We start from the raw sequence: 19,734 nt of genomic DNA on the forward strand, positions 1-19,734 counted from the left end.
GGCTTCAACTGCCTGCTTCCTCCCGCCTCCAGGACTGTTAACTCCTCGATGGGCGGAGCCAACCGCCTGGCCCACCCCCTGGTGTGAACATCAGCCCCTGGAGGAAGGCAACAAGGATTTTGGTAGCCTTGGTGTTCCTAACTGGGGTGTAGGGTGTGGTGGGTGATGACCTGTGACCCCTGGCTTGCCCAGGGCGTCACACACACACCCAGCAGCACTGAAGACACGTTCTGAGACAACGCTAGCAGCTGGACACGACAAGATCTCCAAGGCGTAAGTGGAGAGCTCTGGCCATTTTTCAAGATTTGAAGCCCAAAATGAGCAAGGCTCTATTTGCAAAGTCATGGCATCGATGTTCATTTGGAGATACTCCTGTATCATCCTCTCCAGCCGTTGACTATGTGTCAGACTTGTTGTCTCTGGTGGCCTTGCAAAGGATGGTCTAAAAAAATTATGAAACGATTCAATAAAATTGCTGTTCCCAGCAACAGATACGGTGCTACTGGTACGGGTAGACTGTTGATGATGACGAGACCGTCCCATGTTTGTCAAGTTACAACTGGGAGATTCACTCCGTGCACCACGGTTGTTTGGTGGAAAAGCCGAGCTAAGATCGAGTAACAGCTTCTGCTGATACTCCTGCATACGTGCGTCCCTTTCTATGGCTGGAATTATGTCACAAAATTTGGACTTGTACCGGGGATCTAATAGTGTGGCAAGCCAGTAGTCATCATCACTTCTAATTCAGACAATCCGAGGGTCATGTTGGAGGTAGTGCAGCAAGAAGGCGCTCATGTGTCTTGCACAGCCATGCGGACCAAGTCCGTGCTGTGTTTGTGGCATAAAGGTGCTAACCGTTCTTTCTTCCTCTGACATCTCCCCCCCAACCTCTGTCAACTGAAATTTGACCAAGGTCTCCCTCATCCGCTGAGTCTTCCATGTCCATGGACAGTTCGTCGTAGCCAAGAGCTTACAGAGGGATAAAGTCAACCTCTTAGCTTTGTCATGGGTCGCAGGAAATGGCCTTTTATTTGTGCACATCTGAGGGACAGAGATCTGGCTACTGTGTTTAGACGGTGGTGAGTAGGGTGTCCCTGGAAAAATGCAGGTTTGTGAGGAAAGTGCAGGCGTAGACATGATGTTGCCTTCATCCAACATTGGTGCTATCGATGTCTGAGAGAGCTGTACACACGCACTTGTTTCCCCTTCCAAACCAACTGACGACCTACCAAGTAAACTGCCTGTTGCGGTTACAGTGGTGGAAGGTGTGCATGTAAAACCAGGTGTGACAGCTGTCCCCACAGTCCTAGAAGATGAAGAGCGCGCGGATGCACTGGAAGGGGCAGGCGGTGGACGGTCCGCTCCGCTAGGCTGCATTGCAGCACGGTGAGCTTCCCACTGGGACATATGATATTTATTCATGTGACGATTCATGGAAGAAGTTGTCAAACTGCTGAGGTTTTTGCCTCTACTAACAGATTCCTCACATATTTTACAGATCGCATGATTTGGGCGATCCTTTGCAAGGTCAAAAAAGGACCAGGCTAGGCAAGGCTTAGAGCACATGCGACCTGCTGAGCCACCCCGACTAGTGCTCAGAGGCAGAGTGGTGGCTGAGGATGCAGTTGTAGACGTGCTACCAGTACTCCGACTCTGTCCAGGAAGGCGCAAGGTAACTTCGTCGTCAGTTGCATCCTCCTCCACCGCCTCTGTTGACCTCCTCGAGTGCCTGACTGTGGGTTGACAGTAGGTGGGATCTAGAACTTCCTCATCAATTGTTGTGTTTGCACTCCCCTCATCCTCAGACCTAGCCTCTTCCTGCCCTAACCGAATATTTAAGTTCTCATCCCAATCTGGTATCTGCGTCTCATCGTCATCAGTATGTTCCTCATTGTCTCTACCAACAGGTGTTACAGTTTGTGAATAAGGGTCAACATTATGCTCAGAAACTTGTTCATCACGGCCTGAATCTGAGTCACAAAGGTTCTGGGCATCACTGCAGACCATTTCCTGGTCTGTACTCACTGTAGCTTGGGAGCAGACCTCTGATTCCCAGGCTATAGTGTGACTGAACAGCTCTGCAGACTCAGCCATCTCTGTTCCACCATACTGTGCAGCGCGGATGGAGACTTGAGAGCTGGGAGAAAGCAAGTGTGATTGGGATGACAACTCAGAGGACTGGGTTTTTTTGGATGCGGTAGTTGAGGTGGAGGAGAGGGCACTTGTTGGAGCACTTGAGATCCATTCAAGCATGTGCTTTTTTTGTGCATCATCTACCTTTGTTCCAAATGTTCGGGTCCGTAAGAAAGGGAGCACATCGGATTGTCCACGGAAAGTAGTAGACAACTTACTTTTGCGGGTAGATGGCCTATCTTCAGCAGATGTTAATGTAGCTTTGCCACCTTCCCCACGGATAAAAACTTTTTTTCCTTTTGGAACACGCCTCTTCCCCTTTCCACCAGCATCTGTCATTTTGCCACTCATTTTGATAGCGACAAGATTGTCCACTTAAAATGTGGTAGTAAAAATTGAGAGGTGGTGTAGATTGCAGAGGTGGTCTAGCTTTATTGACAACAGAAGAAACAACACTGACTATCCCTGACAATGCAACTATGACTCTTAAACTGGCAGCACAGTTTGCTATTATAATGGCTTAGTAAAAATGAGCTTGAGGGTGCAATGCAGAGGTGCTGGAAATTGCTTGGCACCAGTGGGACACTAATGGAGTCCAACAGCCACTTTTTAGATGCCACTAAGTTTCCTCAGTGTTTGCTATTATAATGGCTTAGTAAAAATGAGCTTGAGGGTGGAATGCAGAGGTGCTGGAAATTGCTTGGCACCAGTGGGACACTAATGGAGTCCAACAGCCACTTTTTGGATGCCACTAAGTTTCCTCAGTGTTTGCTATTATAATGGCTTAGAAAAAATGAGCTTGAGGGTGCAATGCAGAGGTGCTTGAAATTGCTTGGCACCAGTGGGACACTAATGAAGTCCAACAGCCACTTTTAGGATGCAACTAAGTTTCCTCAGTGTTTGCTAGTATAATGGCTTAGTAAAAATGAGCTTGAGGGTGCAATGCAGAGGTGCTTGAAATTGCTTGGCACCAGTGGGACACTAATGAAGTCCAACAGCCACTTTGTGGATGCCACTAAGTTTCCTCAGTGTTTGCTATTATAATGGCTTAGTAAAAATGAGCTTGAGGTTGCAATGCAGAGGTGCTGGAAATAGCTTGACACCAGTGGGACACTAATGGAGAACAACAGCCACTTTTTGGATGCCACTAAGTTTCCTCAGTGTTTGCTATTATAATGGCTTAGTAAAAATGAGCTTGAGGGTGCAATGCAGAGGTGCTTGAAATTGCTTGGCACCAGTGGGACACTAAAGGAGTCCAACAACCATTTTTTTGGATGCCACTAAGTTTCCTCAGTGTTTGCTATTATAATGGCTTAGTAAAAATGAGCCTGAGGGTGCAATGCAGAGGTGCTGGAAATTGCTTGGCACCAGTGGGTCACTAAAGGCTGCTTTACACCAGACAATCTATCGTGCGATAGATCGTTGGGGTCACGGTTTTTGTGACGCACATCCGGCATCGCTGGCGATGCCGGCCTGTGTGACACCTCCTAGCGACGCAGTATCACTCAGAAATCGTGAGTCGTGTACTGGTCGCTAGGTTCCATAATATCGGTTCTGAAATCGGGCGCCGGTTGTTCATCGTTCCCGTGGCATCACACGTCGCTCCGTGTGACACCACGGGAGTGATGAACATCGCGTACCTGCCTCCCGCATCAGCCACCGGCTCTATGTGGAAGGAAGGAGGTGGGCGGGATGTTTACATCCTGCTCATCTCTGCCCCTCCGCTTCTATTGGCCGGCGGTCGTGTGACGTCGCTGTGACGCCGAACGTCTCTCCCACTCCAGGAAGTGGACGTTTGCCGCCCACAGCGTGGTCGCACGAGAGGTAAGTATGTGTGACGGGGGTTACCGACTTTGTGCGCCACGGGCAGCAATTTGCCCGTGACGCAAAAAGGACGGCAGCGGGTACGATCGATTGTGAAATCGCACAATCGGTCGTACCATGTAAAGCAGCCTTCATGGAGTCCAACAGACACTTTTAGGATGCCACTAAGTTTCCTCAGTGTTTGCTATTATAATGGCTTAGTAAGAATGAGCTTGAGGGTGCAATGCAGAGGTGCTGGAAATTGCTTGACACCAGTGGGACACTAATGGAGTCCAACAGCCACTTTTAACCCTAATGCCACTAACTGGCAGCTCTTTTAAATTAAAATGGCTTTGCAAAAATGTGCAGGAGGGGAGAATGCAGAGGTGGTGGGACTTGCTTGCCACAAGTGGCACAATAATGGAGGACAGCAGCCACTCTTTGGATGGCACTAACTGGCAGCACTCTGCAATTAAAATGGCTTTGCAAAAAAGGGCAGGAGGGTACAGTGGCCGGGTTGTGGGTCAGTGTAGAGGAAAGGAAGCCTCACTTTCTATCCCTCCTAATGGTGAAATGCAGCAAGGAATTCCCTGAGCTCAGCTACACAGACGCTATTATCTGAAGCTGTAAAAAGCGTTTCCACGGACCTGACTGTCACCTATGGCTCTGAGCCAGCTGTAATTAGCCCTTAAAAGGGCTGAAATAAACTTCTGTCCCTAATCTGTAGAGCGCTGTGTGTATAGCGTATACAGCAGGATCGGCGACAGGAGCTGCATGAGCGGTGACTGACACCCAGACGCAGAAGGCAGATAATGGCGTGCTGGAAAAAAATGTCCATTTTTATAATGCAAGGACATGTGACATGGACAGCCTATGACACATGCCCCTGCTTCTCTGGCAAAAAGTCCACTTAGCCGTGTGTGTGTCTGGGATTGGCTGACATGCTGGCCCGCCCCACTACACGGGCGCTTAGGGAAGGAAGAAAAAAAAAAATGGCGATCGCCATTATCCCAGCAGCAGTGATCTGAACGTGCTGTCCCCGCACACTATACACTGAAATTTCATAATAGTGTGAGTCACAGAGTGGCTTTTTGCTGATAGAACCGTTCTCGAACGTAACTCGAGCTAACGAACTTTTAGCAAAAAGCTCGAGTTCTAGTTCGATCTAGAACAGCCCCCAAAATCACTCGAACCGCGAACTGGAGAACCACGAACCTAGAACCGCGCTCAACTCTAGTAAGGATGTTACATGGTGGTGATGTCAGAGTCTGCAAATTTAATATGATTGAAGTGATTAATCGGAGGAGGATGAGAGGTGGTGATTGGGATCGCCTATTATTACAGAAAGAGGCAAGGTGGATTCACAGACTATAAACTGTAAACCCAAATGGGCTAAATGAACAGCTCAATTTCGGGTGTTTTCTGTGACTCCCTGTTAGGGGCCATTTTGGCCTTCCCTAAGTGTTTTGGTTACTTGATCTTGTCCTTTTTGGACCTGCCCGTCTGTCCCCACTGTTCCATATGTTTTTGGGTTTATGTATATTAGGCCACCGAACATAGTAGTTAAGCATGTTCCATCATCTTATTTATGTATGTCCATTTTGGAATATGTCTGTTTTTAGGATCATGCTGTATAATAGGGCTATTTTGACCTAAAATTCAAAATTCTTTTCAAAATTTCTATCTATTTTTGTATTACTACAATTTGTAGTAATTAGCTCACTCTAAGCGTGCATATACCGTATTTTTCAGACTAAGACACACTTTTTTCCCCCCAAATGTTGGGGGAAAGGAGGGGGTGCGTCTTATAGTCTGAATGTAGGGATGCGGGGAATGAGGGTGCTGTGGTGGAGCGGGTCATCGGCGGCACGAGCAGGCTGTAGCAGGCTGCCGTGGCCACGTGGACGCGTTCATTTAATATCCCGCCCATCATCCCGCCCATCATCTCTCAGCGCTGAAGCTGGCGCTGACAGGTGGGCGGGGAATGCGCGCATATTAAACAGCCTGCCCACATGATCACCCCTGGCAACTACAGCCTGGAGTGATCACGTGCAGCTGTATTCACTGCCCCCGCGCATCATCATCAGCGCGGGGTGCAGTGAATCAGTATACTCACCGGTCACGATCCCTGCAGCACCGCGATGTCCTCCTGTCTGTGCCAGCGGCGGCTGTGTGGAGACAAGCAGTGCGCACAGCGATGACGTCATCGCTGTGCGCACTGTCCACACGCAGCCGGCACAGACAGGACATCACGAGGCTGCAGGCACAGACGGGAGGAGGAGCGATGCTGCAGGGAGTGAGGTAAGGTGACTATGAACGTTTATTTTTTTTATGTGCCACAGTATGCGGGCCGTTTACTAGGATGGGGGTATATAGCAGGATGGGGGTGTATAGCAGGATGAGGGCATATAGTAGGATGGGGGTATATTATGAGCAGAATGGGGGTATATGAGCAGGATGGGGGTATATGAGCAGGATTGGGGATATATGAGCAGGATGGGGGTATATAGCAGGATGGAGGTATATAGCAGGATGAGGCCATATGCCAGAATGGGTTATATAACAGGATGGGGCCATATGCCAGGATGGGTTATATAGCAGGATGGGGCTATATGCCAGGATGGGGTATATAGCAGGATGCACCATATGCCAGGATGACGGTATATAGCAGGATGGGGGTATACCAGGATGAGGGACATATACTGTATATACAAGGCAGGAGGATCATTACCAGGATGGGGTACCTTAGTAGAGAATTTGGGGACATTACCCCCATAACAGTGTCAGCAGCAGATCCTCGCCCCATAACAGTGTGTCATGACCATATTTTTTGCTTAAAATTTTATTTTCCTCCTCTAAAACCAGGGTGCGTCTTATGGTCCGGTGTATCTTATAATCCAAAAAATACGGTATATCAATAAGATAACGATTGTACAATATATAAGGTCTGTTGGTATATCTGGTTTGTTATCAACTTTATTATTGTTATTATACTAAGCATAATTATGAGGCTGGAATTTTCATGCTGATTAGTGGATAGAACTGGAAGCGATGTGTGTTTCCAGTTCAGTGGCAGCATCTCGATGCTCTGTGCTGAGCCCTTGGACTGTGGATGGACGTAGTATGCGCGTTAGTCTAGGGTATGGGCGTACCTCTTGGTGTCTGCATTCTAATTGGCCCACCCTGGCATGTGATCCTGACTATGAGGAAGTAGGATGAGATTGGGCGGGCACGGCGCATGTGTCACTTGGGAACGCAGGCGGACCACTGATTGAGGGGTAGTCCGTTCCTACCATATGATCTGTACTTTGAGGAAATAGGAAGTGAACGCTGCCTCCACGTGGGTTTACAGAGACCGGGAACGCTCCAAGTATTGCTAGGAGCCCGGGCTATAGGCTGTGTACATGTGAGTAATGTTTCATTTAGTGGGATGTCCCAGCCTTTTATATTAACTGTGGAACCATATATGATGTTTATGGGACCTTTCTGTACCTTCCAGTATGTGGATTTGAGGAATTGATTGGACCGGATATATTCAGCACTTGTCTTCTGGAGGGGTATGATATATATTTGAACGCTATATAAAATTCCTTGTGGCGCTCAATCGGTGCAATATTAATTGTATTGCTTTTTCCATAGGACCTTAGTTCATTTTTCTGCATTGTCAGAGTTTACTTACAAGGAGTTCTGAATGGACAGGTCCAGTGGCGTAACTACCGCGGTCGCAGCGGTCGCGATCGCGACCGGGCCCGGGAGGCTAGGGGCCCGGCGGCCGCCAGGCAGATCAGCAGCCAGCTCCTGTCAGTGTAAGAGGAGCTGCGCTGATCTGCCGCAGACCACGCGGCCGCTATTTGACCCGCTGCCGCCAACACCGGGCCCCCAAGCCTGGTGTCAGCGGCAGCATCGGGGCCCCCTGCCTGGTGTCAGTGGCTGCGGCGTCTCCCCCGTCACCGCACACAGTAATGATGAAGCATAGCGTGGCCGGTGCCGTGCTATGCATCACCATTCTCCCCCTGTGCGGTGACGTCATTCCTGCGCGACTGCTGTGCTGAGTTCACAGAGTGCAGGACGGGAGGACGCCGACCGCACCGCAGCACCGGGAGAACGAGCAGCGGGGAGGACGAGCAGCGGTGGAAGAGGAAAGTGGTGAGGACAGAGCAGCGGCTGGGGATCGAGAAGAGCGGTGAGGACAGCAGCGGTGGAAGGAAGAGAGAAGGTGAAGACTTGTTGTTGTTTTTTTTTTTTTTTTTAATACAAATTAGTGAGTAAACGGTGGCCAGAGGCTTGGGAAGGCAGTTCTGGGGAAGCTGCATTATTATACATGGAAGCCTGAAGAGGCTGCTTTATACATGGAGGTCTGAGGAGGTTGCTTTATACATGGAGGTCTGGGGAGGCTGCATTATTATACATGGAGGCCTGGAGAGGCTGTATTATACATGGAGGCCTGGAGATACTGCATTATACATGGAGGCCTGGGGAGGCTGGGTGCATTGTTATACATGGAGGCCTGGAGAGGCTGGTTGCTATATTATACATGGAGGCCTGAGGAGGCTGGGTGCATTGTTATACATGGAGGCCTGGAGAAGCTGGCTGCTACATTATACATGGAGGCCTGAGGAGGCTGGGTGCATTGTTATACATGGAGGCCTGGAGAGGCTGGCTGCATTATTATACATGGAGGCCTGGAGAGGCTGGCTGCATTATTATATATGGAGGCTACCTTATACATGGACTATGGGGGTGCATTATAAAACATTGGGGACTATGTGGTGCAGTATAATATATGGAGAACTATGGGGTGAATTATAATATATGGAGAACTATGAGAAATTCATTATAATAATTGGAGGGCTACTTTATGCATGGAGGATTATGGGGGTGCATTATAATACATGGAGGACTATGGAAGTGTATTCTAATATATGAAGGGTTATGTGGGACCCTTTATACTATTTGGAAGGCTATGTAGGGGCCATTATTGTATTTGGAGATCTATATACAAGGGGGGACAAAGATACAAGCAGGGGATGGGAACGTTTTGTGCTGAGGGAAAAAGGCTCTTTCCCTCAGCACCCAGCTTTCCCATGCTCTGCTGTACATCTCTCAGCACCCAGCTTTCCCATGCTCTGCTATACATCTTCTCTCAGCACCCAGCTTTCCCATGCTCTGCTATACATCATTTCTCAGCACCCAGCTTTCCCATGCTCTGATATGGGAAAGCTGGGTGCTGAGGGAAAGATGTATAGCAGAGCATGGGGAAGCAGTGTGCCGAGGACAAGATGGATATCAGAACATAGGAAAGCTGGGTGCTGATAGAGGGAATTCAGATCATGGGAAACCTGGGTGCTGTGGGTAAGAGCCAAGTGTCAGCATCATTATCCTGTACCCCGAGTGTCGGTGTATGTGGAGGGGGGGCCCAGATCTGAACTTTGCACCGGGGCCCATCAAACTCTAGTTACGCCCCTGGACAGGTCATAAATAGGTATAGCTATTGGTTATATGTGCACTTTGGTGTTCTTTTTCTGAGGTGATGGCCTTTGATGTGTGGATTTGCTTGTACCCTCTGGAGGTTCATTTCTTTATTAATGTGCCTTGGTTGATTATTGAGTGACTCTGTTTGAAGATTTTTTGTAATTATACCTGAGAACATGGGCTTTATGGAACAAATTTTAATTTTACAGGTGGCATCGTCATCCATTCTGAATCTGCAATTTTGCTCCAGGCGTGATGACAAACAACGTAAGGAGAATTAAATAAGTTGCTCCGTGACATCTATATCTGTATTTTATGAAATTCTGCATCAACTGGCAACGTGGGATATTAAAGATATGATATAGCCAGAGGATACTACATTAACCATATTTATTCCTGCTATATAGTTTGAGGATAATTTGTGTATTTTATTTATCATTTGTATACTGCCTTCATTCTGTTTACAAACGGCCCCTGAAGAATCTCCTGTGGGGAGGGGAAACGCGTTGGGTCGACTAGGGGTATATAGGTTGACAATGGTACAACCTCCTCTTCTATATGGTAATCATCAACAATTTCAGAATTACATCCCAATGTAGAATCAAAGGTTATGGTAATGTGTTGTCCTTAGGGACCTTGACATTAGGACTCTTGACTATTGGACTGATTAGGGGTAATTCAGTAATGCTTGATTGACATTTGAGTATCACTAGGGTCCCCCTCGTGGACTTATAATGTGTTTATATCAATCTAAATGATCAAAACCCTTTCTTGTAGGAGAACAGAGTTATTTATGATACGTTCCTGAACTTGGGGGATTATATAGAGCAATTATTTTAGGGGGGGATACATGGTTCTATTGTGTAGTTGCACAAATTCTATTGGTTGCAATATATTGTGGAAGTATTGAGTATTTATTTGCTTCTGTTAGTAAAACTTATTTCTATATAACAAAGGCGTTCTTAGTCTGTGAATCGGTCCATGATGATTCACTCTCCAAGTGTTCTTTTTCACCGCTCCAAATGCAAACAGCAGCATGATAAGGGGGGGGTGACCCGTCACCAACAAACCCCCAACGTAGGCTATGGGTGTGGCAACAGAGTATGTAATGACCACCTCTTGGTTCTTTGGCCACACCAAACGGGTTCTAACTTTGTGGTCTGTTAATTCTGCTAGGGAGCACTGTAACCAGCGCTAACTATTTACAACAAGTTCAGTTGTTCACCGTCCACAACCTAACAGTCCTTAAAATGTTTATGGGTCAACATTTCTGATTCAATAATTTTTACAGGATTCTACACAACATATTTACACATTTTACACCTTACAAATTAGGCTGGTTTCACACTACGTCTTTTTAACATCCGTTGAAAACGTTATTTTAGCGGAAGTACGGATCCAGTGCAAATGCGTTTTCATTTCAATGCATTTGCAATGGACTCGCGTCCACCTGCGTTCACCTGCGTTTGCGTGCGTTATAGTGCGGATCCGGTGACTTGCAGTTTTTTAACATGTTTCAAAAACGCTACTTGTAGCGTTTTTGAGCTGCGTCAAAATACTGCAAGTCACCGGATCCGCACTATAACGCACGCGAACGCAGGTGAACGCTGGCGTGCTGATAGACAGGATCCTGCTTTTGTACTGAGCATGCCCAGAAAGTACTGAGCATGCCCAGAACCAGTCTCGCGTGATCTGTCTCTCTCTCCTCCTCCCTCCCTCACCCTCTCTCTCTCTATCTCTGTCTTTCCCCCTTCCTCCCTCCCTCCCTCTCCCCCACCTGAGAGCTGCGGACACTCGTAACCAAGGTAAATATCGCGTAACCACTTCTCTTAGTTACCCGATGTTTACGTTGGTTACGCGTGCAGGCAGCCCTGCTCCTAGCAGCTGCAGACACTCGTAACCAAGATAAATATCGGGTATCCAAGGCCGATGTTTACCTTGGTTACCAGTGTCTGCAGCTGTCAGATGCCGGCTCCCAGTCTAGCTCCCCTCACTCCCGATCACATGACTCCAATGCCCGCCCCTAAACATCCAGTGCAGGATCCTGCAAAATAACATATGCGTTTGCATACGTTATTTGCTGTAAAAGCAGGATCCGTACTTCCGCTTAAAAAACGTTTTCAACGGATGTTAAAAAGACGTAGTGTGAAACCAGCCTTAGCAACAGCCACCTACTCATGGTTAGGAACTTCTAAAGCACATTTCTTAATTGGATATGTGATATTCAACAATATATTTAAGAATAATATACCCAAGTGTAGGACAGGACTATTAAGGGCAAATCGCTATTAATTAACTAAAACCACCAAAGACAGAACGATCAAGTGCCCATTGAAAGAATTTGCAGATTTTATTATGTAAATACAAAGGACAACATGAAAAGGGTGGAGAGAAATAGTGCAGGAAATTCATTCACCCCAAGAGGTCACGGGACCCCTCCATATCTAATGCATATAACCACTGAGATGGTAATTACCCAGTATATACACACAATACCCACTAGATGTCATTATACATCCATATATAGTTCCCAATACCTGCGACCATTAGAATTAAAGTCGGCAAGATAACCACTAGATGTATAATGAATCCGTGATTGGACTACTTACATGGGCACAGGTCAGATGCTGGATGCAAGGAGAGGGGGGGTTCCGTAGGCCGCCCCACGGCTGTTTCGTTAATGCTAGGTTACCTTCATCAGGGGGCGTGGTTAAAAAGGGGCCAGGATAGGAGGTTTATAAATATCACACACCCAATTGCAGGGCACCACCTGCAAGAATTGGTTTCTTCTCTGATATATGGTTAAACCAATATTTTTCCCTGAATTCCAAAGACCAGTGCTTCGCTCAACCCTGGGCCTTCAGCTTTGTCTATGCGTTCCCACCAATTCCACTGCTAGCCAAAACGCTACAGAAAATCAGAGTGGACAAAGTAATTACCATCATAGTAGCTCCGCTGTGGGCCAAGAGAAGTTGGTGCGGCGCTCTAACAAGTCTAATCCAGGGGAGTCCCCTGATGTTACATCAAATCAGCAACCTTCTACATCAGGACCAATTCATTAACCCAACATACAGAAACTGAATCTGGCTGCTGAGACTGTGATCCTGAGAAATAGAGAACTTTTGGATAGTGTCATCAAAACACTTCAGAAAAGGAGAAAGCCTGTTACTAATGCTATATACAGCAAGATTTATAGAGTCTTCACAACTTGGTGTAGGTCCAACCCTCCGGACCCATTCCACCCAAATGTGGCCCAAATTCTGAATTTTCTCCAGAGTGGACTAGAAAAGGGCCTGGAACCAAATACCCTTAAGGTTCAAATCTCTGCACTTGGTCATTCTTTGCTCTAGATCTTGCGGGTCATCACTGGATGAGAAGGTTTATGGCAGCAGCTACCAGGCTTCAACCCAGGCAATCCATCTTGGTTCCTCACTGGGATCTGAATATTGTCCTCAAGGGGCTAACATTGCCACCAATTGAACGCATCGCTTCTATAAGCCTGGAGAAACTGGTGTGGAAAACTGCTTTTCTAGTGGCAATTACTACAGCCAGGAGAATGGGCAAAATTCAAGCTCTTTCTATCAGGGAACCAAACCTGAAGATCCCGGATGACAGGATTATTCTTCGCCTAGACCCTGCATTTTTGCCTAAGATAGTCTCAGACTTCCATATGTCTCAGGATATTATTCTACCGTCGTTCTACCAGAATCCATCAAATGCAAAAGAGGGTGAGTTTCACTCCCTTGATGTATGCAAAGCCTAAGGCTATGTTCACATTTCCGTTTTTTTGCATCAGTCACCTGCGTTGCTTAACGCTTGTGACTGATGCGTTGTACAATGGGTGACAAGAAATGGATCTCTCTGATCGCTCTCAAAAGCTGATCAGCTGATCGCTCTGAAAAGCCGGCCACCGGGCGATCATTCCAGTTTAAAACCTGCTGGGGGGAGGGACGGGAAGAGAGAGAGAGAGGAACTGATTTTACATGATTTCGGACATTTTGCTGGACATGCTAGGCATGCTCAGTAAAACGTGATGGATGCCTGCACTAGATTCTGTCGCGTGACACAGGATAACGGAATCCTGCACCATAGACTTACATTATGCCTCCTGACGGATTTCAACGGAATCCTGCGGGGTGTGTTCTTTTGGCGCAACAAAAAACGTTGCATGCTGCGTCCCTCCCGCCCAACGGTCAGTCAGTAAACGACTGATGCGCCTCGCGGCGGATGCAACGCAGGGTCATCAGTCACAATCTGCCGCTCATACAAGTCTATGGGAAACAGCAGAATCCCCCAAACGGATTGCGTTGTTTATCAGAGCAGCGAATTGTGACTGATCCTAAACAACGGAAATGTGAACATAGCCTAACTACAGTACCTTCAACACGAGGTCGTTTTCGGAAGGAACAAAATCTCTTTGTACAGATATTAGGTCAGAACAAGAGCAAAAAAACCTTCAAAAAATACCATCGCCAACTGGATCAGGAGTGCTATCTGCACGACATATATAAACCAACATCTGCTACCTCGTTAAAATCTAAAAGCCCACTCAACCCGATCAGTTTCGGTCTCCTGAGCCGAAAGAGCAATTGAGCAGATCTGCAGAGCTGCCACCTGGTCCTCTGTCCACACGTTTATTAAGCATTATAGATTAGATCTGAACTCTAACAAAGATTTAGCGTTCGGTCCAATAGTACTCCAAGCTATTGTCCCCCCTGAGGATTTCATTGGTATTCCTCCTGTTGTGCTGTCGTGGAAGTTGATTTGAGAAAATAGAATTATTCTTACCGTTAATTGAGTTTCTAAGAACCCTCCACAACAGCACAGATTTTCTCTCCCTACTTTGCGTCATTATACTTTATCGTAATTTCTTAAATAAAAAATAATTGAGCATTCATACCGGTGTGGTACTTGGAAAAGACACTAGAGATGAGGGGCAAGAGGGGCCATTAAACCTCTTTGTGTTTCCTGTCCCTATTAGGGCGGGGAGTCATCCTCCTGTGGTGCTGTCGTGGAGGTTCTTAGACACCGAATTAACGGTAACAATAATTCTATTTTCTGCCAGGAGAGGCCAGTCTGTGAACTCAGTGAGAGGTCACCTTGGGTCAGGTTACCTGCGATCACAAGTGGAGGGCCATGGGAACCTCCAGCTATGACAGTAACTAACCAGAGTGACGTCACTGCTCATTGCGGCTCAGTCTTTACCTGAACCTCACAGCGTTCGGTCATGTTCCATGATCGCGTGCTGTGCCTTCAGTAATGTAGCAGAGCTGGAATCTTGTGTGGATTACGTCGGACCTGCAGGGGTGTTTTGGGTTTTGGCGGTTAATGGTGAAAGAGGGTGTTTTTTTGCTTTTTATTTCAAATAAAGGATTTTTTCAGTGTTTATTTACTTTCACTTACAGATTAGTAATGGGTGGATCTCTGTAACGCCTGCCTGGATCCACAGACTCAGACGGGCTGTAATGGACAGGATAGAGGAAAGCCACTCACCAAGCAGGACCCCTAGAACCCTGAAACCCTTTAACCCCTATACAGGGATTTGGAATTATACAGGGCCCAAAGTGATCACTACCTGTGGAAGGCTGCAGTTTGATGAGAGTAGTCAACAGGCAGGGTCAAACCAGGAATTGCAGAACAGGGACAGAATCGTCAGGCAATGACGTAAACAGAACACAAAGCAGAGGTCAAATCCGGATCTGGCAGCGAGGTACATAAACAGCAGGGAGAAGGGTAGTCAGGAAACAAGCAGAAGTCAGAACACTAGAATAACTAAACAGAACAGGGCAGAACAGGAGCCAGGAAATCAGAACTATCTCTGGCAGTGGTCAGCAGACAGGAGGGGAAATAAGAAGGGTGTGGTGTCTTCCCATTGGTTGTAGCAATGATGGTACTTCAGTTGGAAGATTCACGCCACCTACAGTCAGCCAGTGGTACTGCTGATCCCAAGGAAACCCAGCACACTGGATGAGCAGAGCCAGCGCCCACCAGCACCACTGACATCAACTCCTCTCCCAACACCAGCACTATCCATGGCAGGGACAAGGCGTCGCCTGGTGTTCGAAGTAGAAGTTGCTGGAGCGGACTCCGGTGGGGACGTAACAGTCTTTTAGACAGCTCCCATTACTAATCTATTGCTTAGTGGCAGCTGTGAGCAGTCATTAACCCCTGATATTACCCTGATTTCCCCCACACCAGGGCAATCGGAAAGAGCCAGGTAAAGTGCCGGGATTGTCTCATCTAATGGATGCAACAATCCTGGGCTGCTGCAGGCTGCTATTTTTAGACTGAGGGCCATGGGCCTCCCCAGTCTGAGAATACCAGCCTCCAGCTGTTGGGCTTTATCTTGGCTGGGTATCAAAATAGGGGGGACCGCATGCCGTTTTTTAAAATGATTTTTTTTTTTAAAAAAAGAATTATTTAAATAAAACACATGCAGTCCCTCCTATTTTGCTACACAGCTAAGATAAGCACATGGCTGGGGGCTGGAGCCTGAAGCCCAGGCTTTAAAAGTGCCTGTATCGATACAGGGGGACCCTATACCACTTGTTTTATTTATATTATACGACGCTATTGACCCACACAAAGCGCCTGTGATTCCAACAAATCACAGACGCTGTCTGGGAGCAGGGTCTTAGTGCAGCCAATCAGAGCCACCGGTGGGCAGAGAAAGCAATGAATATGCATTAGGTATAATTATAGGACCCGGAAATAGCTTTGCAGCATGGTAAGTCTGTACTGCTTTAACCCCTCTCTTCCTTTTTTTTTTACAGTGGCCAATCACAGTCGTGCCAATACTTGACATGGCTGTGATGGGCAGGGAGAGGATGATTTTTGAGATTCGATAATTTACCGATCTTTGGCAAGATCGACGACTTTTGCAATAAATGATCGGATGTTGGATCCCAATCCGATCCCACCAAATATTGTGCGATTTTAACATTTTCCGATCTTTGCAAATCAGGATCGCTCATCTCTATTCACAACCCCAGATCAGAAACAGTGAGGGCATCACAACCCTGTATCAGACCTCATGGGACCATCCCAATGGCAAGTCAGACCTCATGGGGGACAACAATCCTAGACCAGATCTCGTGGGGGCACCACAACTAAGGATCTAGGGTCATCACAACCCTGAACCAAACCTCAATAAAGGAACAATAAAACTTTCAAATCCTAATCTATGAACTACACCACTATTTACGGCCACAGATGTTTCTGCCTCATTGATAGTTCTGCTTCACATCACTGGTCTCATTACTGTACTATTTTTTGTCTTGCTGTGTATATGGACACTTCAGATTATGTTATACTCGGCCAGATGAAGAGACCAGAGGAGTCTCCACATCTGTGTCTCCTCTTCCCAAACTGATGGTTCTGCTCCTCGTCTTATTTACTGCTCTATTCTATGTCGTCCTGTGTATAATATGGTCTCTTCAGATTATGTTATACTCGACCTGATGAAGAGGTCATGTGGTGCCCGTGAGGCTCCAGTTGCCACAGAGGTACTGCACCTCAGCCAGAGGTGTGGTATCCCATTCCCGGGTAAGGAGGGGGTCACAAATCGGTATACAGAAACACAGACACTCTTGTAGAGCCCCTGAACACCTCAGGGGGCTACAATGTTCTGCCTCCCCACCAGGATGCCAGGCCTACCCCCGTAGATACCCAGAACCCCAGTGCCTTTGCCAACAAAAACCCAGGTAATACTAGTTTTTCCAACAATCCCCCATACAATGGTACTTAGCTAGGGTGGGACCAATGGATGGCGGTGGAGCCACTCCAGTCCACTAGTTGACCAGGTGGGAGGGGCAGACTGTGGAGAGTAGTCAGGACACAGGAAGACAGTAGAGAGAAGGGAGTCTGCAGTGAAAGAGAGCAGACATAGTCAGAACAGAGTTGACAGCAGGAGTGTGAAGGTGTGACTGAGCAATGCCCTGACTCGGGTTAACAGTGGCCTGGTACCCAGGAAAGGTGGTTGCCAGTGGAGTACTCCCGGAACTACTCACCGACTGGGTACAGGACATTAGGACAGGAAAGAGCTTCAAGCCGACCTATTAATACCTGCACAGCAAAGGGGACCATCAAGGACCTTGCTGACCCTAAAGAATCCGAAGACTCCTTAGCAAAGGGAGAACTGGGCACAAGACCAGAGACTTCATCCCCACAGGGTTCACGCTACCGTCAGGCGGACAGAGGTGGACAAACCACAAACCGGGGACCCCGAGTGTTCCATACCACGGGGACCCACTTACCAGAGACAGGTGCAGGGGAAGAAGGTACCAGAGAACCAGACTGGCACTGGGACGAAGGGGACCTGGAGGCGAAACCAGCCGGCCTCGGGCAACCAGTTAACACCCGAAAAGTGAGTAAACCAGTTGCACTGAATACCTGTCTGGACTCCTTCTTCCGACGTCTACTGCACCATACACCTGCTGGGGCAATACCCTACTTGCAGAGGGACTACCATACTAGCTGCAATACCATCAGCCCCAGTAGAGACATTCTGCAGCGGCAGCTCCCTACACTTAGCCGCAACACCGCAAGTGGCGTCACGAATAACTCTATTCAAATATCCCCATTACAAAAAGGGCCCAGGACGTACACTACCCGGAGCTGAGTAACCCATATCCCTGGGTGCTACACTCTTATTTAGCAACACTGCACTAGACCATGGTTAGGGCAAGTTGCACTTTTGATAGTGCCATAGGAACGCACAGTTCGAAGCCTGCCTGGGGGTGGAGTCTAGTTAGTGGGAGCAGACTGTAGAATGTGCGCCAGTTGGAAGCGGACGTGGAGGAAAGCGGTCCTGGGAATGAGGGCTGGATCAGCTCGTCTCAGTATCATGGTAAAGAAGGGGTCCTAGTGTCACAGGAAGTGTGCCATACACCCGTGAACTAATATCCACACTGGCATACTGGTGTGAAGGGACTTGGCTGCATAGGGGACCGACCCCTCATTTAGTGGAGAACTTTAAGGGGTACTTTACACGTTGCGACATCGCTAGCATCGGCTAGTGATGCTGAGCGCGATAGTACCCGCCCCCGTCGCACATGCGATATGTGGTGATTGCTGCCATAGCGAACATTATCGCTACGGCAGCTTCACACGCACATACCTGGTCGGCGATGTCGCTGTGACTGCCGAAATATCCCTCCTTCAAGGGGGAGGTGCGTTCGGCGTCACAGCGACGTCACTGCAATGTCACTAATCGGCCAATAGAAGCGGAGGGGCGGAGATGAGCGGGACATAACATCCCGCCCACCTCCTTCCTTCCGCATTGCCGTCGGGACGCAGGTAAGGAGATGTTTGTCGCTCCTGCGGGTTTACACACAGCGATGTGTGGAGCTGCAGGAACGACAAACAACATAGTACTTGCGGTCGACCCGACATTATGAAAATGACTGACGCTACACAGATCACCGATTTTCGACGCATTTGCGATCGTTTATCGTCACACAAAGGATTTACACGTTGCGATGTCACTACCGGCACCGGATGTGCGTCACTAATGTCGTGACCCCGACGATATTTCGGATGCGATGTCGCAGCGTGTAAAGTACTCCTAAGACTCAGCTAGCAAATCGGAGGCTAAGGCAAGTACTGGAGCCACATCCACACACATCTAGTGAAAAGGTGACCACATAAGGCCAAGGGATAGAGCTTCAAGCCACCCGACAGGGTCCGCGGACACTGGCTCGGGGTTCCAAGTGTGCAGGCGCGGGACAGGCGGGAGAGGTCAGCGCAGGAAGACAACCAGGAAATGACACTGAAGGGTGTACCGCGTTGTGCCTCCGAACTATCCGGGGATCGGCTGGGGTCCATCACAGCAGGACTCAGCACTCCGAGGGTAGCCTCTGACTAGTCGTGGTAAGCTGGAACTCTGAACTGTGAGTAAAGACCTTGTGATTGCATTCCTGTGTTGCCCAGTTATTCCCTACGCCTCCAGCCCTGCACCACACCATTACTCACCAACACTATCTTCAGCCCTGGGGACTCTGCTCTATCTGTGGAGAGCTATACCAACTCAGCTGCATCACCATCGATCCCCAGGGGAAACTGAAAAGCAGCGATGGCATCCATGTTGCCGCATACCACAGGTGGCGTCACTAACTATCATCCCCTGTAAATAATTCCCCCATCGTCATCTTTATTAAACGACACTACCGGGCCCTGTCGCCGTGACATCCACCAAGCAGAACAGAGCCGGCCCAGTAACGAGTAACCCCCAGACCCCGGTGCGGGCGTGTCAGTCGGAGGAATCTCCACAGCTATGTCTCCTCTGATGGTTCTGCTCCTCGTCTAAGGGGGCTTTACACGTTGCGA

The sequence above is a fragment of the Anomaloglossus baeobatrachus genome, chromosome 6, assembly GCF_048569485.1.
Source record: "Anomaloglossus baeobatrachus isolate aAnoBae1 chromosome 6, aAnoBae1.hap1, whole genome shotgun sequence".
In the NCBI taxonomy this organism is placed as follows: Eukaryota; Metazoa; Chordata; class Amphibia; order Anura; family Aromobatidae; genus Anomaloglossus; species Anomaloglossus baeobatrachus.